General features: G+C 42.0%; 1 protein-coding gene and 1 non-coding gene across 3 annotated transcripts in view; one reads left to right on the top strand and one right to left on the bottom strand.

The window, feature by feature from the left end:
* PLEKHG1 (pleckstrin homology and RhoGEF domain containing G1) overlaps positions 1–26,629 on the bottom strand; it is a 253,999-nt gene that overhangs the window by 142,079 nt on the left and 85,291 nt on the right. The window lies entirely within an intron of this gene.
* On the top strand, positions 18,091–18,162 carry TRNAW-CCA (transfer RNA tryptophan (anticodon CCA)). Its single transcript has one exon. It is a non-coding gene; the product is annotated as a tRNA-Trp (tRNA).

Below are 26,629 nucleotides of genomic sequence, written 5' to 3'. Positions count from 1 at the left end.
GACACCTCTCTCTGATGGTTCACAGCCCAGTTCAAGAGTGAAAGCTCCTAGCTAAACTGTGGGGAGCACATGGAAAGGTGAAGATGAGTGAAGCAAAAAGTGGTACTAATTTGGTGGGGAATGGCTTCTAAACTCTTGTTTGATACAGCCTTCATTTTTTAAAGTGTTATTTGCATCTTTTACCATTTCAGATGGTAAAGCATCTGCCTACAATGCAGGAAACCTGGGTTTAATCCCTGGGTTGGGAAGATACTCTGGAGAAGGAAATGGCAACCCACTCCAGTATTCTTGCCTGGGAAATCCCATGGACAGAGGAGCATGGTGGGCTACAGTCCGTGGGTTGCAAAGAGTTGGACGTGACTGAGTGACTTCCCTCACTCACTCACTCACTCACTCACATTTCACTCTGCCTCTCAAGCCGTCCCAAGCTCCCTGAGATCTTGACCTGGGCCATTCATGGTCCTGTATTCCCCTCATGGCTTTTTGCAAAGCAGATGCTTCATGGATGTGGCTGTGTGATTTACATGTTCTGCGGCCACCCTCCCACAGAGGCTGAGCACCAAGCTGGCTCTTCGTGGAAGTGAGGCATGAAGATGTGTGGAGAGAAGGGGTGAGAAGGCAGCCAAATGTTAGAGAACAAAGCCTTGGCAGCTGGGAAGAGACAGACCTCACGGGGAGTGGTGGGATGATCCAAGGAAGTACTGGACAATGACCAAATGGGGTAGTTATTGATGCAGGACCTCAGAGTCTATCCCAGGGAATTCAGAGACTCTTCCATAGCCAATTTGGATCACTGGCTCATGACACAGGGGAGGAAAAGAGTCTGCCAAGGGCTTTGTTTGCTGACACGAGAGCTTCCAAGTCCCAGAGTCAAAGAGATCAGAAAAAAAAAGTCAAAGTCTAGAATCAGTTTCTGGGAATGGAGGAGACACTGCTGAAGTCACACGTTTTACTTAATAATATTTTCTTATTATAATGTGCTGCATGGGAGGCCACCAGTATGAAAATACATCTTCGCACTCTTCTGACAAAGCAAGTAGAAGCATAAAGAATTACAGAGAGATAGTGAAGCACATATATCCAGTTCTGTTCCCTAGTCTAATCAGCTCTGAGGGAGCTTCAAAAAGTTCCCACCACTTTTTCAACAGAACTAATCTCACGTGCTGAGTCCAGAGTGAGAAGTATAATCAAATAGAGAAGTACATGTGGGGATAGAGCTTAGTAGCAGGGGGTGAAGCTGATCACGACCTGAACTGAATCTGGCTGGAAAAATCATTCACTAGTGTGAACGTGGGCAAATTGCTGAACCCTTTTGGATCTCAGTTGCTTCATGTGCAAAATGGGGACAATCTGGCACTTACTGCACATGGTTGAGAGGATTAAGTAATAAAGTATGTATCCAAATGTTCTGCGGCCGCAGATATCGCTCAGTTATATCTGAATCTTTGCAACACCATCGACTGTAGCCTGCCAGGCACCTCTGTCCATGGAATTCTCTAGGCAAGAATACTGGAGTGGGTAGCCATTCCCTTCTGTATAGTCCATGGGGTCGCAAAGAGTCAGACATGACTGAGCGACTTTCACTTTCACTTTAGCGACTGAACAGCAACAATCGTAGGGCCAAACAAACAGCCAGAGTTGTTTACATCTCCCCTGTGACCCAGAGTATACCCTGAACCACCCCTTTATCTAACTCTCACACAAAACCCCAGGGTTAGGTATCCGACAAGCAGGGGGAGCCCGTATGTCCCAAGGCCAGCTAGAATTATTCAAACTAGCCAGTCCTAAGCTGTGGACCCTGCCCTGCATGGGCAACCCCACAGCAATGTCTGATCTCGGCTTTCCTCTCATTTCTTTCTGCCTCTTGGACAAAACTGGTGTGTCCCCATGTGGCCTTATACCCCCATCCTTGGGAAATGTGAGTAATAAGAATCTTTTAGTGGCATTAGTCCCTCCACGTTATCATTCACTCACTTCCATAAACTAAGGTCCCATGAGTACAGTCATTGAGATGATGGACCTTATAAGCGATTGCTATAAAACTTTTACAAAGGCCATAAACATAATGTTACGTCTATGTATCTTCTTTCCACCTTTCCTTTCCTTACTGTCAGTTTCAGAGTTTTGGGGTGAGTCATGACAATGACCTCCTTAATATATTTTGTTAAATTCAATTTCTTGGTTCCTCAAGCCATATCTTTACACAGCTCTCTTCTAAAACTCAGAATGCAGGTTTACACTCTGCCAAGAAAGTTTGATATAGTTTCATGTGGTCTGCAGCTCAAGTCCACACTCCTAACCTTGGTAGTCAGCCTTCTGGTGTCTGGCCAGTTACTGCAGCCATATTAGACTCCCCAGCGCTCCCCATGAGTACTACCAGCTTTTCATGCCTCTGGGCCCTTGCTCAGGCTGGTGTCTGCCCTTGGGATGCTCTTCCCACTCTAAGTATGGCACATGTGGCCTCTGAGTGAATTTGCTTCTATACTATAATTGCCCCGACAGTAAATAACCAAATTAATTTCAGGCCTTTGGTTTGACTTAGGGGACACTTCATGCGTGAAAAAAGGTTGGAAGTGTAACAGGAGCAAATATTTACTTTCTATTAGCCCTAATTTCAGAGTTGAAAATACCTTCAATGGTTTGGAAGGCCCAACTCAAGTTTTATCTACTTGGGAAACCGTACTATCTCTTAAAATTAATCATTCTTTCCTCCAATATCCATTTACCATGTATTTAATTCTGTTTACTCATATTATATTTGTTGCATTTCTTTATCTTTGTTTTCTCTAGGTCCCAAATGCTCTTTTGGGGTCAAGGATAAGCCTTAGATAGATTTTAAAAGCTGTCATCATAGGAAAAAAAAATCTGTAACTACATGTGGTGTTGAATGTTAACTAGACTTATTGTGGTGATCATTTTATAACATACCAAAATCAAATCATTATGGTGTCTGTCAATGATATATGTCAATTATACCTCAATTTTAAAAAAGGAGAAGCCTTAGTAATCCTTTAATAATTCTTTAATCTTTCTAGCATGCCCATTAGTCTTACATATTAGCAGTTCAGTGAATATTTATTGAATCATAAGCCCTATGATTATTCTAATTAAAATAAGGGGCTCTTATCAAATGGTAATGATAGTTAATCATGGAGAAATATGGGGAAAGGGATGCATAGCTTGTCTAAACTAGTAAAATTAGTACTAAAATTCAGAGTATAAGAGTCTATTAAATCCCATCAGAAAACAGTCACAGATATAGTAAATTATTTTCAATCATTACTGTCATATTTAGTCATTACCATTCATTATAGAATGGAGTTAATTTTAATTTTGGTTTATAAAGATGAAACAATTTCATCTTATAGGTAAAACATACACCAAGCTATGATTTCTCAGGGTTCATTTTACTCTTGCCTAATGTTGCAGCCAAGAAATTAAAAGATGCTTGCTCCCTGGAAGGAAAGCTAAGACAGATCTAGACAACGTGTTAGAAAGCATACACATCACTTTGCTGACAAAGGTCCATACAGTCAAAGCTATGGTTTTTCCAGTGGTTGTGTACAGATGTGAGACCATAAAGAAGGCTGAGTACTGAAGAAATGATGCTTTTGAATTGTGGTGCTGGAGAAGACTCATGAGAGCAGTCCCTTTGCAAAGATATAAAACCGGTCAATCCTAAAGGAAATCAGTCCTGAATATTCATTGGAAGGACTGATACTGCAGCTGAAGCTCCAATACTTTGGCCACCTGATGTGAAGAGTAGACTCATTGGAAAAGATTTTGATGCTGGGAAAGATTGAAGGCAAAAAGAGAAGAGGGTGGCTGAGGATGAAGCAGTTAGATAGCATCACTGACTCAGTGGACATGAATTTGAGCAAACTCTGGGAGATGCTGAAGGACTAGCAAGCTTGGCATGCTGCAGTCCATGGAGTCACAGAGAATCAGACACAACTTAGTGACTGAACAACAATAACAACACATGGGGTATGATTAAGAATTCCAGTTGGAATTGAAAGAAGCCAAACAAACTACCTGAAACTTGTCCAAGGCCTAAAGAAGGAGATGGGCCAGCTAACTAGAGGCCCAGATCCACCCCTGGTCCCCATTCCTTCAAGCATAGGCTGGAGCTGAATGAGGGGATAAGGTGTGGGTAAAATCATATTTTCTTTAGTGGTTACCTGAAACTTCCCCTGGCAGGTCCTCAGTATCTGGTGGTGAGCTAACTTTATCATCTGACTCTGCTCCCAGCAGAACTATTGAAAAAAGAAAGTTGACGGAGATTTACAGCTACCTTTTCTTACTAGCTGGGTGGTTGAGCTTGGAAAGGAATGAGAACCATTCCATTCATACACGGAGAAGCTGTTCCCCAGCCGACATGATGAGGGAAATGGTGGTTTAGAAAGAATCTTAAAAATTACTCAAAGATGATTACAGGCTGTCACTGAGAAATGAGGAAGGAAAGGCTTTCTCTTCGACTATAGGGTGTCGAGTCCTACAGCCAGAAATTATTATTTTATATTGAGGCCAATGGTAGTCTGTACGCCTTTGAAATGTGAAAAGCAATAATAACTTAAGCACCTGGTATGACTTATAAGGCATCAAGATAGATTATACAGGTTGGCCACGAAAACGAGGCTCCTGCCTTGATAACATTTTGCGGTTCATGTTTCTGAAGGCCCTGCCATCAAAAAGAGTCACTGAGCGCCAGTCATAGATCACTGACGATGGGGGATTTAGAGTATCAAGCCAGAGGGCTCTAACTGGGCTCATTACCTAACGGAGGCCCATAGGACCAGTGGATGGTGGGTGTGGCCTCTGCTATGCTGGAAATGAGTGACATGGCCAAGTTTTTCGGGCATTCATGGGCACGTCATTGAGGAACAGAATTTCTGAAATAGCACATACACAAAAATGGACATGATTTCACTCAACAGTGCAAGTCACTTTGTTGCATTTTTAAAATATGCAAATGCAAATAAACTTATCTTTGAAACAGAAACAGACTCACAGACAGAGAACAGGCTTGTGGTTGCCAGGGGAGGGGGAGGGATGGAGTGGGATTTGGGGATTAGCAGATGCAAACCGTAGTACATTGAATGGATAAATAACAAGGTCCTACGGGATAGTACAGGAAACTATATTCAATATCCTGGGATAAACCATAATGAAAAGAATATGCAAAAGTGTGTCTGTGTGTATAAATGAATCACTTTGCTATACAGTAGAAATTAACACAACATTGTAAATCAACTATACTGCAATAAAATTAGGGAAAAAAATGAATGTGCAAAAGTTTGTTCTTGGTTAGATGTTGAGAAAGTAGGCTGGGAATCATCTGCAGCAAAGGTATCCTTTGATGACTTATTTCCAAGTCCTCATCAAGGGCTTCATTTCGCATCCCTCCTCCTTCTCATGTCCTTTACAACTTTTGAAACAGTCAAAGCATAATAAGAGCACATTTTAGTTAAGTGTGGGCTGCCACATAAGCATACATGTACATCCTTAGTTATCTGGACAGAACTGGAAGAAACAGAGGTATATTTTGTATTTAAAGATAAACCCTGTGAATCACCCCAATCCACCCTTGCCTCCAGTTTCTCTACTTCAGCGAGGTGTCAAAAGGCTTCTTCAACTTGCAAGAGTTTCTGTTTCAGTCTGACTGCTCTTAATTCCTGAGTCCAGCACCAAGAACGAGTAATGAGGTCAACAGCACCAAGAGCACCTTTGAGCTGAAAAGATTTGTTTAACGTCACACTACTAAGCAGCTGGGATACTCTCTAATCACCTTAAAAAAAAAAAATCACCAAATAGGCTCTGAAAGTGAAAGTGAAGTCGCTCAGTCGTGTCTGACTCTTTGCGACCTGTGGACTGTAGCCCACCAAGCTCCTCCGTCCATGGGATTCTCCAGGCAAGAATACTGGAGTGGGTTGCCATTTCCTTCTCTAATAGGCTCTAAACTAGTATGAATTAGGCATTGTCAGATTTCCTGAGTTAACTTTGGACATGTCACAGTTTAACATATTATATTTGCTACTCTACTAACACTCTACTCTCAGTATTTGGTGATTCTATGGCATGTGAAATAAAATTCTAGGTGTGTGAAATAACTGCAGCTGGAAATTTTTACATCAAAAGAAAATACCATTTCTCCAGTAAAGAAAGAACTAAAGCATAAAGATTATATTACTTTTTATTTAAATTCTCTTTGCTGGTACCTACTTCCCTGGTGGCTCAGACGGTAAAGCGTCTGTCTACAATGCAGGAGACCTGGGTTCGACCCCTGGGTCGGGAAGATTCCCTGGAGAAGGAAACAGCAACCCACTCCAGTACTCTTGCCTAGAAAATCCCATGGATGGAGGAGCTTGGTGCAGGCTACTGTCCATGGGGTCGCAAAGAGTCGGGCACAACTGAGCGACCTCACTCACGTAAAAGTAAAACCTTATAAACTATTCATCTTGTCCAGCTCAAGACAAATTTGTGGAATACTGTAGACCAGTTCTTGGACTAGACATGAGGGGATAAAAAGGATTTTTAAAAGATTAATCTATGGCCCCTGCCTTTAAAAAGCTAACTGAAAACAAATACCTTTCTAAGAGTCTTTTCAGACTTTAAATAAACATAAAAATACCAGTAGACCAAAAAAAAGTCTCAAGGTTTTTCTATGACCAGGTTAGAAATTAAGATATATTTAAGGAAGGGAGAATAAAATAGAATTAAAACACACTATCCTTTCAGCCATAAAAAGGAATGAAGTTCTGATACGTGTTGTGATGACTCTTGAAAACATTACTCTAAGTGAAATAAGCCAGATGTGAAAGGAAAAATATTGTATGATTCCATTTATATGCAATATCTAACCTAGGGACATATCTAGAGGCAGGAAGTAGGTTCAGTTCAGTTGCTCAGTCGTGTCTGACTCTTTGTGACCCCATGAATCGCAGCACACCAGGCCTCCCTGTCCATCACCAACTCCTGGAGTTCACTCAGACTCACGTCCATCGAGTCAGTGATGCCATCCAACTTTCTCATCCTCTGTCATCCCCTTCTCCTCCTGCCCCCAATCCCTCCCAGCATCAGAGTCTTTTCCAATTTAGAGGTGACCAAAGGTGGGGGCAGGAGAGAATAGGGAGTTATTGCTTCATGGTTACAGAGTTTCTGTTTGGGGTGACGAAAGCTTTACAAGTAGACAGTGGTCATGACTATATAGAATTATGAATGTAATTAATACCACTAAATTGTACTCTTCTAAATAGTCAAAATAGCAAATTTTATGTAATATAAGATTTTCTATAGCTTAAAAAATGAATAATATAATGTACCAGAAATTATTGAATTGCCTCCTTTAATGAGTGAATTGTATGGCATGTAAATTATATCTCAATTAAGCTGTTAAAAAAAATTCCCTCACTTGTTAGCATACTACTTTGTCATCTTGTAAAGCTCTGAATATTCTTAAATAAACGTACCCGGAGTGCAACAAGGTGATCAACATTTGAAACGCTACAGTTCACATTTCTTTCTGATTGCCAGATGTCACCAGTGATCACTGACTCTTTTGGCACTTTAGAACACAGCAGAGCCTTCTATCTTTTTCATATCCGGTTAAACAATGAATTGACTATCTTGCTATGAATAAACATGTAAGACCGTGTTCACAGTAGCCTCTTGACTTGATTCACTTTGAATACCGTCAGTGTGAAAATTATGGTCGGAAACCACCATCAGAACAAAACAAACTGTAACCTGAATCTTCATACCTCTCAACTGTAGGTTAGCTAGCGACCAGAGAAAGTCAGTATCTAGAAAAATGAGGCACATACGAATTTGTTGAAATGAAGGGATAGTCAGCCATCACTGCTTGGAACCTCTCAGAGCTCTGAGTCAGGTAGAAGCCTTTTGAGGGGTAGCGGGCCAGCTCAGAAAGCCCCCGGGAGTCGATTTTTTCTGAGCTCATCCCTGCTTCCTCTGCCGGCTCTGTGCTTCTCTCATAGGTCAAACATCAGCAAGCCCAAAGAGTTCCCTTCTAAGTATCCTTAAGAAGTCCAAGGTCCAGACAGAACAGAACGAGATCAGGAGTTTCCAAAGAGTTTCATTCCAAAGGAAATTTCTTTCAAAGAAGGCCACCAAAGCCTTTGGAGTGAAGTTAACAGGCAAGCTACATTTTGGTCATGAGTTCTATTGTTGCCTCAAAACGAGAGTAACAGAAAATAAAAATAATTAATGAGGAAAGCCAGAAGCTAACTACTTTTACCATTTCCCACACCAGAAGTACCAAAATGATACAACTTGGACCAGAATTTGCCAAAAGCCAGTAAACCTTTCCTGTTCTACTAGTCGAATATACATATCATAGAACCAGGATACATGTTAAAATAAAAGCTTTTGAAGGAAAATAGGTGAGATGATGATCTTTCATTGTGCAACCACTGAAGGTCCCTGTGTCTTTGACTTGGAAAAGCAAAAATAAACCTTCCACCAGTGAGTTAGCCATAATTTATAATAACCTGAGAAGAAAAACAGACTAAAGATGTATCAATTCTCTTTGAAGGGGGGTGTGTGTGGGGAAGCTCCTAAGCTCATTATCACCTTCCTGAACCCTTTAAAAAGAAAACTAGGCAGTCATAGCAAAGTCACAAACCTACCTGGAGTCTGAATTTCATCTTGGCTCTGAGGGATAAGAAGCTTGGATTCTGCCCTTCGAGGAGAGCTTCGATTTCTCCACCCTCTGACCAGAGCCCCCACCATGGTTGTGGACAGCATGTCCGCAGGTGGCCGCGGCCCTGCCGGGTGCCCGGGACGGGATGGACAGCCCTGTCTGGCTGCCACCGTCGGGAGAACGCCGTCCACCTGTGATGGAGTTACACCCCAGACAGACAGGTCCGGGCAGTTCACCCGTCTTCGGCCTCCACCCACACACTCATCCTGTGTTGCGGATCCTCCTTCAGGAGGCCCAGGGAAAGTGGGAGATGAGACGAGCAAGGGCAGAAAACAGAATAAACAGAGATGGGCACTACGCAGACAGCCCATCCAGAGGAGAGGATGCTCGGTGTGACGGAAGCGCCGATCTCCTGCGGGGAAGTGCTTTGTTCTTTTGACTCTTCATTTTTCACTTAAAGAAATTAAGCCTACTTTTTCAACATCTAAAAATGACTGATTTAAATGTACCCAAGATAAAGCATAATAGAAAAGATTATGAAAAAGAATATATATACATATATATAACTGAGTCAGTCTGTTGGCACAGCAGAAGTGAACACAGCATTGTAAATCAGCTACACTTCCATAAAATTAAAACAAAACAAAACAAAAAACCCAAACCCACAGGCAAACAGACAAAAGGGACTAGTTGTGGGGTGGGGGCATGAACATGTCTATCTATTTCTCTTTTCCCAGCTTATTTTCTCCCCTAAATTGGAACAGCTTTTGGGCAATTGTTTTTCCAAAAGAGAACCAGTCGTCTAGATAAACAGAATTTGTTTACAAAATGTGAAAAGTATTTCTAATGTCTGAGTGTTCACGCCACAGAATTATATCAGCTTTTGAGGATGAGGAAAGTTGATTAAGGGAATTTAATAAAATTTCACAATTATGTAAATGGTCAATAACTTAAAAAAAAAAAAAAGAATAGATCCCGATGACCTAATTCTTTTCTATCTCCTGGTGAGCTAGTTGGAATTGCCTCAAACTGAGAAGGTGGGACTTGTGTGTTGGGCATAGAGTACACTGCTCACCTATGCCCCCTACTGGTCAAGATTCCAGGTGCACATTGGTTAGAGACCAATGCTTGCCTTAAACCTGGGGAGGGGCGGGGGTGTCAGGCAGTAGAAAATTCTAGAATCCCTTGGTACACTATATTCACTCAGCCTGAATTAACTGTAGGCAGGCTGGGTCTTTTGACATTATTTTCTGTCCTTATGACTGCTATGGATTACACAGATGGAGATGGAATGATCCATTCCCTGACTTTGCTCTATTTCTCCTCCCCAGCTACACCTTATCTGATAAGATCAAGGTTGTTTTTGCAGGAAGTAGGCAAATTCCCCAAATCCCTCCACAATCATCCCAATACTTAAAAAAAAAGCCTCCAGTGTACTAAAAAGCAGTAGCGCTTTGGGGATACATATTTTACGTATTCATTTAGCTGAACTTTCCCTCATTTGCTAATTATTTTGACTTTTCCAAACAGTGGAAAAACTTTGGTATCATGGCAGATGGAGGGAATGTAGAAACGAATGATAGGGATGTGAAATGGCCTGAGAGCAGGAAGCTGTCATCTCTGATCTCTGCTCGTGACCTCAGGAGGAGTTCAGACACACATCTGAGGCACGGGGTGGGGTCACTCTGGGGAGGCACAGTGGTTGCTGAGAGGGCCCAGTCCTGTGCCCTCCCCGCTTCCTCACTGGAGCAGGGGCTCCCTCTGCCCTGGACAGCTTCCTCCCCTCCGCCACCAGGGCCCCGCCGGGTTCTGCTGGGAGAGGCACTCAGGAAACACTATCTGCCCTTCAGGGAAAAGAGCAAAGAGGCCTTCAGCAGTCTCTCAGTTCCTGTGACCCCCAGAGTCCCAAGGACAGCTGAACCTGCCTTTTTCTGGGGACAGCCCCCTGGCAGTGGGATGACCTCAGGGAAGGACAGCAGGGAGCCAGGTGCTCAGGCCTGGGGTCTGGTCTTAGCTGAGAGACAGGGGTCTTGAGGATGGCCCAGTGTCACTCGGAATTCCTCAGGGGACAGAGTCAGGAGGCAGGAGCACAGAGTGTGTTTACTCTGGATCATCTCTTGGTGGAACGCTGTCCCAGTTGCAGGAGGCTGGGTGGGCTGGGAATGCAGGCTGGTAGGGATTCCAGGAACCCATCAGGATGAGCAGAAGCTGCCCGGCCTCATCCTCAGGGTGAGGTGGTAGAGATAACATTGATGCTGAAAGCAAGTGATCAGCTCTATGAAGGGCCACTAATGGCCCCGAACGGAGCTCTTCTCTGGGGCTCGATCATCAGTGCTGCCACGTATCTGAGATCCCTGCAGATAGCAGCCACCAGTCCCCAGCGGGCCAATCAGAAGTCCAGGGCGGGAGACACAGGGGCCAGGGTCGGAAGTACAGCAAACTGCTCCACCTCAGGCCCTGGTCCCTGCACAGCTGCTGTCAGTCCCTGAGGTGAGACGGGGACCTATGAGAAAGGCAGTACACGGAGCCAGTGGATACCTGAAATAACACTCCCCGTGTGCCAGCCCTGAGTCCTCCACGTTCAAGGCGGTATACAGCTCCTGTTCTCAGACAATCCTCACGCTCACAACCATAGCACTTGTCCCCCTCTGGGGCATCCATCTGTCCCACTCAGCCAGCTGCCTCAAATCCAGTGCGTATCAGAAACATTTTATAAAATACAGATTCCCAGGGCTCACCCTGAAATGACTGCTCTCCCAGGTCTAAAACTGCCCGGGAGCCTGCCTTTTCCCTAGCTCTCCCTGCCAGCCTGAAATGGATGAAGGAAGGTCCGAAGAAATAAACTTACTTGACCTAGCAGCCTGGATGGATTAAGGAAGGTCTGAAGAAATAAACTTACTTGAACGTGGGCTGCTTCTTCTCTTTTTTTAATTAATCAACTGATTTGCTTTGGCCATGTCCTGCAGCGTGTGGGATCCAGTTCCTCAACCAGGGATGAAACCCACGCCCTGGGTATTGGAAGCACAGAGTCCTACCCACTGGACTGCCAGGGAAGTCGTAAATGCAGGCTTCCCGACGTCTGGGACCTTCATTACCTTGGTGACAGCAGGGGAGCCAGGTGCGTCGCCAGCTCATAGTGTGCTCGATATGGTAAACCAACGCTTCCCCCTCATCTGCACACGCATCAGGCTGCCTGGCCCCCTCATCCTCCCGAGAAGCCCCCTTGCTGCTTCTGCTCCCAAGGCCACCCTGGCTGCAGCAGCCGTCCCATGACACTGCCTTGTCTTTTCTCCGCCTCAGGGCCCCTCGGAATCTCCACACTCCATGCCCAGAACACGACTGGCCCAGGCGGCAGCTTCCTATCCCATTCACCGCCCCCCTCCCCCACACAAAACCAAACAAAAAACCGGCTCCATCTTCACTTCAGATGTCTGAGGCCCCGGGTACCACTGTCAAAGGGTCTATGTGGACTCAAGCTTTCGACACAGCTCGGAACTCTCTGTCATCCTTAGTTTGCTGGTGGTAGCAGGTGGACACTCAGTAGCCAAGGTTTTCCCCGACAGGAAGCTGAGCAATGACCAGGACGGCTGTGGGAAACGTGGTCAGGAAGAGGAAGAAGAGTAATGTCCTGCCTGTGGAGGGCAACCCCACCCTTCCCAGGTCCTACACATCCACTTCCTGAAAGAGACCCGCCAGAGGCCACCGTGCACCCGCCAGGAAGTGAAGGACAACGCGAGCCCATGAGGTCATCTCCCCCCGTCAGACTTATTATAAGACACCCTCCCCCTCCACTCCTGAAAAGGGGCACACTGGGGAAGGGAACACACTTTTTCTTTAGACAGCAGATCTAGAAACCCAGAGTCATGCTGAAGGCTCTGGAGAAGCCAATATACGTCTCATGATAAACTTCAGTTCACGGATATTTGCTTCTAATTTCCTATGGTGTCCATGAGTTACCAACTATTTTCTAAATTTCAGAAACATCAGTACCATCCCCATCCACCTTCTGAAGAGCGTGAGGGCCGAACAGGCCACATGCTTCTTCCTAAGGTCTCAGGACCTGGTTCTGGTCACACAGAGGGCTCTTGGCAACTGCTGATTGTGTAAAGGCATGACAAGCTGTGATGATACGGCTGTCAGCTACTAAAATGTGCACTGAGTGACCAGAACCAAGAATAGCTTCCATCTCTGTAGCAAATATATGTCGTTGCTGTTCAGCTGCTAAGTCATGTCCGACTCTTTGCAAGCAAATATATTACCTCTCACTATTCTTTCAAGAGGAGCTGCTGGGCAGAGGGCTGGCTATGTGGAGAATTTCTTCCATTTGAGCGGGGCTCCAAGAGCTGCTGGTCTCTCTGACTCCTCACACACATTTCTCTTGGGGGCAGGAAGCAGGAATTAGATTTTAATTCTTTTGGCAGAGAGCTGCCTACCCACAGGTGGCACTGGTTTTGCTTTACTTGCAGGAAAGCTCCGCTTCTATGTGGGGAGGGTTGTCCCTGTTCAGCCCACTGGCAGGAAGGCTTTTGATGCTGAGTTCAGTATCAGGATGCTCACCTGCTCACAGGTGTAAGACACAATCTCCAACATTGGTTTTATCGGTAATAAAGGTGGAGGTTTAGACTCTATCTGCCTTGCTCCTTTGTTTCAAATTCCAAATTGGTTCAGAACTTGGATGGAAGAGGAAGGTCTTAATTGCCCTTTTTCCCCAAGTCCCAACATCTAGGGGGTTGGCTCTAGGATGTGGCATTTGGGAAACAAAATAACATCTGGAGATTGACGCTTCTGGCAGATGCTGTATGAAGTATGGGCCACTGGTGTTTACCTGCAATTTACGGCAAATTGTTTTGTGCCACTGTTAGCTCTTATGGGCATGCCATTGGCTTCTGGGTGATCTGGTGAGCAGATTTGAGCCTCATCTCATGGGCAATGTTCTATCCTCATTTCTTATCTCTAAGTGGTAACAACAAGCTAGGCTGAATGGCTCTGAATTGATGCTGTACTCAAATCTACCAAGCACTACAATATAAATCCCCTGTGCCATATATACAGTCTGCAGCATCATAGAGGTCACACACAGGGGAAAAATATTCAGCACATGTTGCTAATTATCAGCTGCTAATGCTGATAATCCTTCAAAAATGTATTTGTGAATTCACATAGAATTTGGATTCTCATATACACAAGCAAGTCTTGCTGTTTAGAGATGTTAATTAGCTGTCCAAGGCATCTCTTCTCTATCCGCCCTAAGAGTAGGAAGACTTGCTCAGACGTGCCCATCCAAGAAGCTGTTCCCTTGACTCTCCCTCTGTCCTCCTCCTTCAGCTATAGGTCTGTTCTCCTCAACAGTTAGGGTTAGTAAAAAATAAAATAAAATCACAAATGGGTTATCTGTGCTTCTCTTCATTTCTTCCCCAACTCAGTCCAATCGAATTTTCCCCTCACCCTCTCCAACCACCCGAACAGCTCTGTGTAGTATTATGCTTCCTAATCCCACTAGTATTTATTAGTCTCTTTCTCCTATAACTTGATGGCAGCACCTGACACTTTTGGCCACTCCTTTCTTCTTGAAGCTCTGTATTCCCCTGGGGACCTCAATTTCTTATAATCCTGTTTTTCCTTCCACCTATACTGACAACCCTTCTCAGTTTCCTTTGCAGGACCATCCAATCACTGATTTTTACTTGTGGCCCAAACACCTGAGCAATAGACCAGTACATCTAAGTGACTATTTGATATCTGAGATTTGAAATTTCACAGTAAAGTGAATGTTACTCCCATTTGCAGGGATATACCAGCCAGAAATGCTGGAATCATCTTTTCCACTTTTACTCCAGAAAGGCAAACTATTACTACCTCCATTTTTCTTTTTTTTCTTAGAATTTGCCTGCAATGAAGGAGTCATAGGAGATGCAGGTTTGATCCCTGGGTTGGAAAGATCCCCTGGAGGAGGGCATGGAAACCCACTCCAATATTCTTGCCTGGAGAATCCCATGGACAGAGGAGCCTGGTGGGCTACAGTCCACAGGGTTGCAAAGAGTCGATCACGAACAAAGCAACTGAGCACGCATGCACAACTCTCTCTCAAACGGCACTTACTTTCCGCTATCTTTAGCCTGCTCATCTATCATTTGTACTAATAGAATGTCCCTCATGGAGAGAGGAGGGCTGTTGCACTGCTGCTGCTGCTGCTAAGTCGCTTCAGTTGTGTCTGACTCTGTGCGACTCCATTGACGGCAGCCCACCAGGCTCCTCTGTCCACAGGATTCTCCAGGCAAGACTACTGCAGTGGGTTGCCATTTCCTTCTCCACTGTTGCACTACAAACTTTTAAGATTGTGAATCTGACGTCACCCCACCCTTATCCCTTCAACTGAAAACTCTCCCAAGCTCTTTCCTGTCTTCAAGGACAATGAGCAAGCCTTTGACATGGCCTCCAACACCTCGAAAGCCCAGTCTCTGCCTCCTTACTCGTCTTACTGGCCTCTGTACCCCTCCAGTCTCATTACTCTTCTCTAAGTTTCTCTAGGGGTTCATGCTCTCTTCACATTGCTTTCTGCCATAACGATCTACCCCCTAGCTACTACTGATCTGTCAGAGCTCTCTTCAAGGACCACCTCCTCAAGGCAATGCCTGTATATTTTTTCCTTTTCAGCGTTTATATTTTGCAATGAATATTTGGTTTATAGTCATCTCTGTCACTAGTTTATTCTGTAATATTGATGGGGGAAGGGGCATGTGTTTTTTGCCCATATCAAATCCCCAGAGCCTGGAATAGTGCCTGGAACATAGTACATATTCAATAGCATCTGTGGGATGAATGAATGAGCAACTATAGTACACTGGGGACTTTGGTATAATGAGTGTGTATGATACTTCTATCACGGTTTTTGTAATGTTTAAAAACATGCTACTGTTATAATTAGATGCTAAGATCTGATTTAAAAAGTAGCTAGTGATTATAAAAACATTCCCAGGGGAAAGTATGATCTACTTTATGATACCTACTTTATTATATGGATTCTTCAAAGAGAGCACTGTGGTGAAAGGTGGGCTCCTAGTATTGATCTCCTATTTAGATTTAAGATTCACATCTTCTGCGCCCCTAGAAATCCTACCAATACTGCTGAATATAGCCATAAGGCTCAAGAAGTTTAACAAATGACTAAGTATCTCCTTGCAGCTTAGTATTCATTCCAAGATTAAAACCTGGGTGAAAATATATTAAAAACTGCTAAATGTGCATTTTATTAAAAACACAGCAACTAGAATAAAGAAAAGGCAATGGAGCCTTCTCATGTCAAACACTTAATATACAGCAAAAGTGATTTCTACATTTATTTTTTCCTCTACATCAAAGTAAAGTGAGGCTACTATCCCTTAGCGTAGTACCTTCATTTATATAGGCAACTTTAAAAGAATTTGTTTAATATACTGGTTTATAAAATTATTAACACTGTTGTACTTTTTTTCAGTGGTTTATTACCTGTTTTTCAGAAATGAAAGGCGATATTGTTTGGACTGACTTCCAATTTACAATTAGTTGGTATTCAGAGATTTCATGTTTTAAAAACCACAATATCAATGTTAAGCTAGTATGTTAAAGCCCAGGTTTTCAAGCCAAATTTAAAAGGTAACTCCATGTTTTGTCTTTAATTCATTTACTCATAAATTTGCTCATGGATGGTTAGAAAAGATTCCCAAGAAAGCCTCAATACTTGGCAGTTGGAAATAACCATCTGTTACAGCAAAACCTTTGTTATATGTAATTCTATCCTGAAATCAAACCCTATATAGTTGTAGAATGCTATATGAGATTGGTGTAGAACCTTAAACCAGAGAAGTGCCAACATTTCTCTCTTTTAAAACGAGTATGTGGATTAATTACAAGGTGCTGATTGACCAGGGTTAGTTTTTATCCCTGTCTGCACAAAAGTAATTCCTGCTACTTCCATCAGCTTGATTGGGTCAAGGTGGATAATTCAGGCTGAACCTAATACAAAAAAACTTTTGTTTACTATGGCATCTGAAGTTAGCATGGACTTTTTCTGTTAAGAAATAATTCTTGTTTACATGTGAAGAGTTCTTAATGGCATAATAAGTTAGATGTCTCCATGCTCACTATATAGAATTACTAAAGTTTTTTTAGGCACTGCTCAGTTTAGACATCCATTAGAAGCAGTTTTTAAAATATTAGACTAGAAAAAGTAGGAAAACATATTTACCTTTTTGGGGGCCCCATTTGGTCTCTAAGTATCAGATAATACTCATACCAACCTTTGCTGCTGCTACTGCTAAGTCGCTTCAGTCGTATCTGACTCTGTGTGACCCCATAGACGGCAGCCCACCAGGCTCCCCCATCCCTGGGATTCTCCAGGCAAGAACACTGGAGTGGGTTGCAATTTCCTTCTCCAATGCATGAAAGTGAAAAGTCAAAGTGAAGTCGCTCAGTCATGTCCGACTCTTAGCGACCCCATGGACTGCAGCCCACCAGGCTCCTCCGTCCATGGGATTTTCCAGGCAAGAGTACTGGAGTGGCGTGCCATTGCCTTCTCCGATACCAACCTTTAAGGAGTCACAAATACTATTTACATTAAAGGCAAGGGAACACACTCAAAAAACCTTAAAAGGTTTCCCTCTTTACTCTTACTGGAAACACTTGATAATAGAGTTTTAAGTTAATGAGCAGTTGACTTAATAAATTTTTTAACTAACAGGATTTGGGCAGTCTCTCAGAGAAATGCAGCTTTAACTGGATCACCTCCTTCTTGGGGAGACCTCCCTTTCACCTCCCAAGTTAAATACAATTCTTTTACATAATTTAAAATGGTTTGTAGTTACCACTATCAACAAAATAGTATAAAAGATAGTGTTACAACTCACCAATTAGAGATTAAATAGGATAATATATTTTGCCTCAAGTTAAATGGAAAACAGTGTTCGGATATGAGTTTTCAGAATTCAGAAGTTCTTTTCCAATAAAGAGTATTCTACACAAGGGGTAGTCAGAGACTGCGCACACGGGTGGGCTCTGCATCTTGTGTGCATGTGTATCAGAAAGTGGCCTATATCATGGAGATGTCCTGGAGGGGATGACACAGGAATTGAATTCAGAAAAATAAACAGGAATAGAGAGAACAGCCTGGAATTTCAGAATGAGGTGAGGAGCAGGTATAGGGCCTGCCGCCTGCAAAGACCCAAGGTGTCTGTTTGGGGGAACTGCAAGCAGTGTAGTGAGGTAGAAACTGGTGTGTGTGTGTGTGTGTGTGTGTGTGTGTGTGTGTGTGGTGTAAAGAAGGGGAGAAATAAGAGACAAGACTATAGAGGTAAGCAGGAACCAGGCCAGAAATATCTTAAACAGAGTTTGATTTTATACCAAAGCAGTGACAAAGTTTTGAAAGGTTTGAAGCTAAGTACCATGATCAGAGGGCTTCCCTGGTGGCTCAGAGGTGAAAGCGTCTGCCTCCAATGCAGAAGACCCGGGTTCGATCCCTGGGTTGGGAAGATACCCTGGAGAAGGAAATGGTAACCCACTCCAGCATTCTTTCCTGGAGAATCCCATGGACGAAGAAGCCTCATAGGCTGCAGTCCACAGGGTCGCAAAGAGTCGGGCATGACTGAGCGACTTCACTTTCACTTTCTTTCGCTTTCACCATGACCAGATCTGCATTTTGGAAAGAAGACACTAACTGAAGTTGGAAAACACATTGGAGGGAGTAAGAATGCAAGTAGGGAGATAAAGACCAGATGGGAAAGGGATGATGGTGGCCTGGATAAAGGCAGCTAGAGTGGGGTTGCATGTGGCTTGGGAATTGAGTCCATGGGGTTGGGAGTGAGCAGAGAGAGGAACCAGGGGTAGATTAGACCTACGGTGGGGGCACCATGGGGCTCACAGGAGTACGCATAGAAGAGAGGAGTTTTAGTCTTGGGACAGCAGGTGATTCAGGGAAACGATGAGTTCCCCATTCTCAGAATTAGGCTACCCTGCATTTTTCCCCATTATAATTAATGCTTTGAGAACTTTTTTTGAACATGTACTATTTTAGTGCCTTTAAATTGCATTAGTTGTTCCTTCAAATGAGAGTCTATCTCCTCCATCTCTGCTTCTCACAGCTTCTCACACTGCAGTGGCTTAATAAGTGCTTATCTCATGATACCCTTGGGATAAATTCCCAGGAAGAGCACTGCTGGCTCAAAGAGGAAGACTTTGATAATTCCTACTATTTATATGCTGCCAGGTCTTATCCAAAAAGATCATCTATTTACATTGTCAGCAATAATGCATGAGGCTATTTTTCTTTTCCTTACAACCTTTCCAGATTTGGCCTTGGACTTTCATTTACTTGGTAGGGGTAAAATTCATTTTAAAATGTGTTGAAGAGACAAATTTAATTTTCTATTTGTTTTATTTTGAGTGAAACAGCTGAAAGCTTCCTTGGATCCCTTCCTTATTTAATTACTGTCTGATATTGTGCTCACATTGACATAAATGTGTCTGTGTTATCAAGTTTCTAAAGTTTGCCATGCATATTTTTGCATTTTGTGGCTTTCATTCTATTTTAATCTTTAAACGTTTTAAATTTTATGTGTATATATATATGTATATATATATATATATACACATTTCCCCACCTTTCCCTTTCAACACTCATTTCTTTCAACAAAAATTTCCCCTTTGTAGCTGAAATTGTGCTACTCCAAATCCATAATTCTCTAATTGCTGAGAGTTTGTTGAGGCACACATACTTTTTTATGGTATGTGGTCTGAATCTTAGAGAATTTTTCTTTCATGGTATAGCCTGTGGTTAGTAATTTTACTAGTTTTTACTCAGTTCATCTATATGATATCTGTAAGAAATATTTATGTGGGCTCATTTTTCCTATCTAATTTGATTGTCTTAAATTGAAATTATCCTGTGCTTAACCTTCCACTAAGGGAAATAAATTTTATTATTACAGACAAGAGGCTAAAACAAAATTATCTCAGAAAGGGTGTACACCAGCACCACGCCAGGTGCTTTACATAAAACCACTGTGAAAAATAATATTACACTCACATTACAGAGGAGAAAACTGGGGCTCAGAAGGGCTGAACAGTTTGTACAGGATCAAGTATATGGTAAGTGGCTGAGAACCTAGTTAAATGCATCAAGCATGTCCTAGAATGTCACCAAAGTTCAACAGAATACAGATGAATTTGCCATGAAAAAGAAAGGGAATAAAAAACCCTCGAATGGGTTATAAATATAAAAAGCTGAAAGATGAGGTTGTCCCACCTGGATAGCATGAGAGAAAGAAGGAAGGGGGCAAGAACACATGAGTCTGTGCAAGAACACACACTGGAGACAGGGAAGGTGTGAAAGACGTGTCTGGCAGGGGCTGAGCCCCGTTTCTGCCACTTAGGAGCTGTGTGGCCTTAGCCAAGTTCCCCAAGCATGTGGAGTGAAGCGTGCAAGAATGAGCAAGAAGAGCTGCCAGGGGCTGTTATCACAGACAGGGTGGTACCCAGGAAGTCACAAGCTTGTGAAGCCCCTACCCACACTGCCTGCTGCTCAGATATTGCCCGTGATTGTTACATGTGTCAGTTACCCCACGTCATCAACTAGAACAAAAGTTTCGGGTTCCCATTTCCAAATAGAAAACAGTTCCCAGTTCGCGTGTACCTTTTCTAGGAGAGGTATGAATAATTGGGCATCGTGTAATTTAAATAGAAGTGAAATCCAGACACCAAAAACCTAGTTCTACAATAATCTGTAATAAGAGCCTCTTTCTTTTTCTTCTTTTTAAAATTGAAATATAGCTGATTTATAGGCTTCCCTAGTGGCTCAGCTGGTAAAGAACCCACCTGCAGTACAGGAGACACGGGAGATGTGGGTTTGATTCCTGGGTGGGGAAGATCTCTGGGAGGAGGAAATGGCAGCCCACTCCAGTATTCTTGCCTGGGAAACCCCATGGACTGTAGCCCGCCAGGCTCCTCTGTTCATGGGGTCGCAAGAGTCACACAGGACTTGGTGACGAAACAGCAACAATAGCTGATTTACATCAAATGTGTTAGTTTCAGGTATACAGCAAAGTGATTCAGTTACACACACACACACGCACACCTACACAAATGAAATATACTTTTCTCCATATTCTTTTCCATTATAAGTTATCACAAGGTATTATATATAGTTCCCTATGCTGCACAGTAGGTCCATGTTTATCTTTTTTACCTATAGTCATGTATCTGTTAACTCCAATCTCCTAATTTTTCCCGCCCCTCCCCTCCAATGGCCTTTCCCCTTTGCTGACCACAAGTTTGCTTTCTAAGTCTGTGAGTCTATTTCTGTTTTGCAACAAGAGATTGAACCCAACCTTCTCTCTGCTCCTCATTTCACTGGATATCACTCGCATGAGCTTCTGTAATTTCCTAGTAGCAAGCTGATTCTGGAGAAGTCAGGGGGAAGAGGGTTTAGCCTCTGAAGTCATTAGTTCTGTCATCATTATTAAGCAATTACCTAAACTCCTCAAGAGATGAAAAGTTCTATCTAACTGAACTTTCTGGTCATTTTAGGGTTAACAATAAAAAACTCTTTCAACTCTTGCTAATTTTTTTCTAAGTCATACAGGTTCCCACTTCAGTAAGTAAGCATGGTGTCCAAACTATAATTTAGCCTCCCTCTGATGAGTCAGACTCTGTTCTGCCTCAGGGTCAACTCTACCAGTTGTATAGACTAAACTCTGGGAGGAGAAGAAGATGAAGAGGATTGGATGAGAACTAACCATGTAACACACTTCTGGAGGTTTATCTTTTCTCTTTAAATATATCCCTCATGTCTAACTAGTTTGTGTTTGTGATGGGGAGGGAAGGTTTCTTTTAGAAACTTGAGTTTAGAAGGAAAACAGTCCATTAAGGGCTTTGGATATCTAAATTTTATTTGACTACAGGTGGATGTATGCTTTAAATAAGAATCGAGTACCCTGGGAAGTGTTCTTAAGTATATTTCAGCATCTAATTGCAAGCAGTGGCTACAGACAGGCAGAAGAAAAGCAAGTTTTTCTAGCAGACTCTTCATCTAAACACTGACTAGGATGGGAAGCTGAGTTAGCCACAGCTTTATAGAGGTCACAGATTAGCCAGAGTGTTTACAAACATTGTAGTCCTAGACAGATGTGCACATGCTTGAAGATAAAAGGATCTTTTAATAAAACGGTGCTCACCTTATGGAGAAGGCAATGGCACCCCACTCCAGCACTCTTGTCTGGAAAATCCCATGGACGAGCCTGGTGGGCCACAGTCCATGGGGTCGCTCAGCGTCGGACACGACTGAACGACTTCACTCTCACTTTTCACTTTCATGCATTGGAGAAGGAAATGGCAACCCACTCCAGTGTTCTTGCCTGGAGAATCCCAGGGACGGGGGAGCCTCGTGAGCTGCTGTCTATGGGGTCGCACAGAGTCGGACACGACTGAAGCGACTTAGCAGCAGCTCACCTTATAGTAGTTTTGGAACTTTTATCCAAGATGATTTGCCCTTTAAAGAGGAAGCTAAAGGTTAATTTTCTATGTCATAAAGACTGCAGGCAAATGCCAAAATTCTATTCCCAGACCTAAATTATATAATCAGAAGTAGAGCATTCAAACTGCACATCAAATAGTCTCACTTTCTGGCAGACTATGAAAAAAATCAGTTTCGATGTTTGAAGTTGGCATCTGTTTATATAATGTAACCAACCATGACTGCCAAACATAATAATTAAATGTTTTAATAAGTGAGAAACCTTGCCAAAATATGTAATTTGAGGGGGAAAATAAGCAGAGAGTTGATATGCAGCAGAAAATGCTGAGTTATTTACCCCCTGCTGGTTAGAAGCAGACACTCATGCTGTATGTCTACCTGCAGAAATACTAAAAGAGAAAGGAGGGTTGTAGGAAGAATCTTCCTTTTTATCCATCAGTGTTCTCTTTCCTCTCACCCAAACTAGAAACCTGTGGAGTTCTCACCCACCTTTCACTATAAAATTATGTGTGGAAATGAACTTAAGCATCTACAATGAAACATCTTATTTTTCTCTTTCATTCTTTGAATTATCAACTAAAAGTGTAGTTACTTTGGGCTGTGCCTGTACTTCACTTCTGGAAAGGGGTAGAGAATGATTTTTTGAGTCCATAATAATGAAGTGCTTTAATGTCATTTACTTCTGTTAAGAAGAAAAGAGCATTACACCTGTTAATAATCTTAAATTTTTTTTTCTAATTCTAAAGTCCTTGATATGACTGTCTATCATAAGATGCAAAGGAAAGAAATCATAGTACACTCACAAAGAGCTGAAGATCTTATGCATCAATGCTTCAATAGTACTTAAATAATAATTGCAAACATTCTTCATATATGTCTTATACGTTATAATAAACCTAACGCATGTATATGTTTACTATGTATATTTACTTCATATATTTATATAGTAAGTAGTTTATACTAATTATATTACACATGTGTCAAAGGAATAATGACTTAAAATTTTCTGTATTCTCTTTTCACCTCAATGTTACTATCTGTGAAATAGAGCCTTAATATAGGCTTATGGTTACAATGAGCAACTAATTAGATCTTTTCATTTTTTTTTTTTTAACTTGAATTTATTTATTTATTTATTTATTTTATTTTTTTATTTTTTTTTTGGTTGTCTATTTTATTTTATTTTATTTTATTTTATTTTCTCCGCTTTTGTTTTTGTTTTTTTTTTTTATTTTTAGTTTTTTATTTTTTACATTTTAAAATCTTTAATTCTTACATGCATTCCCAAACATGAACCCCCCTCCCACCTCCCTCCCCATAACATCTTTCTGGGTCATCCCCATGCACCAGCCCCAAGCATGCTGCATCCTGCGTCAGACATAGACTGGCGATTCAATTCACATGATAGTATACATGTTAGAATGTCATTCTCCCAAATCATCCCACCCTCTCCCTCTCCCTCTGAGTCCAAAAGATCTTTTCAAAGGATTCAACTTCTAAGACAATTACAAAATCATCTTTAATTTTGAATCACTCATCTCCATGAATGAACACTATAAAAGCCCTCTGGCTTCCCCCAGGAACTTCAAGGAACAAAGGGGAAAGCAGAGGAGGCAGCGTCAATTTCTAGAATTTGTACAGCACTGCAAAGTGCCTCCTAACCCGGATTGACTCATGCGGGCGTGCTGGATTCAGGTCTAATCTCCATGGTTTAGAGAGAACCCAGGCAGACAGCGTCATTATCAAGGGGAGGTAGCAAAGCTAAGAAGAAGGGGGGAGGTAGTTAAGGTCACATGCTCTTTCCACGATTTAAATAGTAGCTGCTTGATAACATCTGCACAGTTTTTGTGTGCCCCAGAGCACAATTTCTTTAATATCAGGGATCCCATTGATTCAAGGAGCCATTACTTCTTACCATTAGTTAAGCCATTAGTTCTTACTTGTATATAGGTTCATTTGGTTTAGCTGTATTATGTTTTAGATTCCACATATAACTGATACTATATAATCAGTTCATAATTATATAATCAGTATATTTGAAAAGCCTCCTTACTATTTACAATAGCCAAGACATGGAAACAACCCAAATACCCATCAACAGATGATTGGTTTAAGATTGGATATTACTCAGCATTTGAAAAGACCCTGATGCTGGGAAAGATTGAAGGCAGGAGGAGAAGGGGATAATAGAGGACCAGATGGCTGCATGGCATCACTGACTCAGTGGACATGAGTTTGAGCAAGCTCTGGGAGATGGTGAAGGACAGCGAAGCCTGGTGTGCTACAGTCCATGGGGTCACAAGGAGTCGGACATGACCGAGCAAGTGAACAACAACAGCCATTAAAAAGGAATGAAATAAATATTGCTATTTATAGCAACATAGATGGATCTCAAGATTATCATACTAAGGAACTGTCGGACAGACAAAGACAAATATTATATAGTGTTAGTTATATGTAGAATCTTAAAAAAATACAAATGAACCAAATGAACCTATATACAAAACAGTAATAGAGTCACAGACGGAAAATAATCTTATGCCCACTAAAGGGGAAAGGGAGAGAATGAGGGATAAATTAGAAGGATGGGATTAACAGATACAAACTACTACACCTAAAATAGACAGGCAATAATGATTTACTATATAGCCCAGGGAATTATTAATATATTCAATATCTTGTAATAACCTATAATGGAAAATAATTTGAAAAAAATATAAAACACTTTGTTGTACCTCTGAAACTAATAAATACTGTAAATCAACTATATTTCAATTAAAAAAGAAAAAGAAGAAGCTCCTAACTGGTTGTCCCTTTCTCACTCTTATCTGCAATTCATTCATTCTTTACCCAAAAGAGCAAACCTTCAAAAAACTAAGCTGGATTACATCAGCTCCCCTGCTTAAAACCTATTAAGTATACTCCCACTGAGTTTAGGATAAAAGCCAGACTCCTCAACATGGCCTGCAGCCCTGGGCATGACACAGCCCTCACCTCATCACCTCACGCAGCCCTATCTCACTGCACCACTCCTCACCACTCCCCAGCCTCTACACGCTCTGGCTTTCATTCATTCATTCATGTCCCAACTTTAGGATTGCCCTTCCTGTCGATGGAAATCCACTTTCTTAAGAGTCCCCTGTTCTTTTCATTCATAGCATTCACCCAATGTGGAATTACACACTTAATGATGGTCTTTACAATTATCTTTCAGCTCCCCTAGGCTCTAGGCTTCCTGCAGATATCACTTCCATGGTAACCACTGTAAACTCAATATCTGCTCCAGGGCCTGGAATATGGAGCCTGTCCATAAGTGTTGGCTGCATGAAAGCCTGAGTTAAGTGAGGTATGGAGGACTCCTGACTCGACCAGTTCCTCAAAAGTCTTGGGCTTTGGTTCCTTTTTGCCCCTAATGGCTCTGCCATTTCCTCTTTAAAGGAGAACTCTCTAGCATGAGGAAAAAGCAGCAATGTAGGAGCTATAACATCAGGCCATTTGCCTCGGCCAAATGGTCTACTCTTGAGAGTCAACAATAAAAAGGTCCCTTGGTTAAAAATGTAGTGTGACCCAGGGTTTCTCCAACAATTAGGGAGCCTAAAAGTTTGCCAAATGAACCCCCAAATGTGAAAACTTTAAAAAATAACCCTTAGGTCTAGGGCTGGTAGGTTGGCACAACTCCAGGGGGCACTGTGTTCCTGGTGGGTCCATGATTAGCATGGGTATATGTAGATTAGAGTGGGTCTGTGTAGCTGTAGGTAGTGGCCCTGCTCATTTCCTTAATGTTGCCTTTTTGGACCATTCTTCTAGTTCTATGCTTTGGCCCTGGGTTTATTCTTTGTCAAAAATCCAACATTTATCTTATCCATGTCTTTAAAAATATGATTAAATGGATCATATTTCTTATACAGTTAATGAAATAAAAGTCAGCGAGAAGCTATGAGAAGTGAAGCTACTTAATTTAAGCCAATTATTAAAAAAAATACCAACATCACTGATATTTGAAAATTGATTCCTCATTGTTTATTTACTTTTAAAACATAAGCACATGTGAAAATATTATATAAAATCTTTTTCTTGATGGTTTTTCTTGATATTTCTATCAAAATCCATTGGGTTTATGAAGAAAAATAAACATCTATTTCATTGACGGAGCAGGGATAAAAATTAATAAAGCCATGTTTTTCCTTAAATACAAAAATCCCTTAGTAATCTCAGGCATGGTTTCAAAAGGAAATTAGAAATACATTTCAAGGTCAAAATCTGAGTTAGCATGATTTCAACATGGAGAACACCTTGATAAGAACCCCCGACCGAGTGTAAGACTCATTCTTTATAATTGCTTCACAGGATTCTGCCAAAGTATCTACACGAACAGTTTGGGTAACTCTGACATCAAGTAGAGTGTTGAAAGTAATTTAGATAAACATTTCCCTCAAAGAACATCTCATGGTTTTCCACATTAGCTAAAG

The sequence above is a fragment of the Ovis canadensis genome, chromosome 8 (genome assembly GCF_042477335.2).
Source record: "Ovis canadensis isolate MfBH-ARS-UI-01 breed Bighorn chromosome 8, ARS-UI_OviCan_v2, whole genome shotgun sequence".
Lineage (NCBI taxonomy): Eukaryota > Metazoa > Chordata > Mammalia > Artiodactyla > Bovidae > Ovis > Ovis canadensis.
This window is presented reverse-complemented; position numbering and strand designations above follow the sequence as displayed.